This window comes from Nanorana parkeri, unplaced genomic scaffold (assembly GCF_000935625.1).
Source record: "Nanorana parkeri isolate BGI_ZX_2015 unplaced genomic scaffold, ASM93562v1 scaffold2088, whole genome shotgun sequence".
NCBI lineage: Eukaryota > Metazoa > Chordata > Amphibia > Anura > Dicroglossidae > Nanorana > Nanorana parkeri.
The window spans coordinates 90,390-90,901 of NW_017308356.1; the positions used below are offsets into that span (position 1 = coordinate 90,390).

General features: G+C 56.1%; 1 protein-coding gene across 1 annotated transcript in view; it reads right to left on the bottom strand.

Annotated features, from left to right (window-relative positions):
- Positions 1 to 512, bottom strand: part of LOC108800636 (L-selectin-like) — a 90,318-nt gene that overhangs the window by 74,713 nt on the left and 15,093 nt on the right. The gene's annotated exons all lie outside the window — the stretch shown is intronic.

A 512-nucleotide genomic window follows, 5' to 3' on the forward strand; every position in this document is an offset into this window, starting at 1 on the left:
GCCCCAGGACCCCTTCGGTTCAGTAGAACCGAAGGGGTGCTGTACGGGCTATTCACTATAGCCCGTACAGCTCCCGAACGTGGCCGAGCGGCTCAGTCGAGCCGAGCGCATATGCGTCAGCTCGGCTGAGCCGCGCTGAAAGCCGAAGCTGACCGAGCGGCCAGCCAACAGCCTGCTTCTGACAGCTGGGTGGGGCCAGCCGTGATTGCAGAGAGATCAGCGTCCCTCGTTACTTGCTAACCAGGGACACTGATCTCCAAACAGCAAACTCAGAATAAAGAATAAAGAAAAAAAAAGAAAAATCAGTGTTTCTTCTGACAGCTGGGCGGGGCCAGCCGTGATGTTACGGCTGGCTCCGGCCACTTGCAGAGAGATCAGCATCCCTCGTTACCTGCTAACCAGGGACACTGATCTCCAAACAGCAAACTCTCCCTGGCGCTCCGGGAGTCTCCTGCTCCCGGCCGCCAAGGAGAGAAACATTGCTGTGTCTTTTTTTCTTTATTCTGACACGA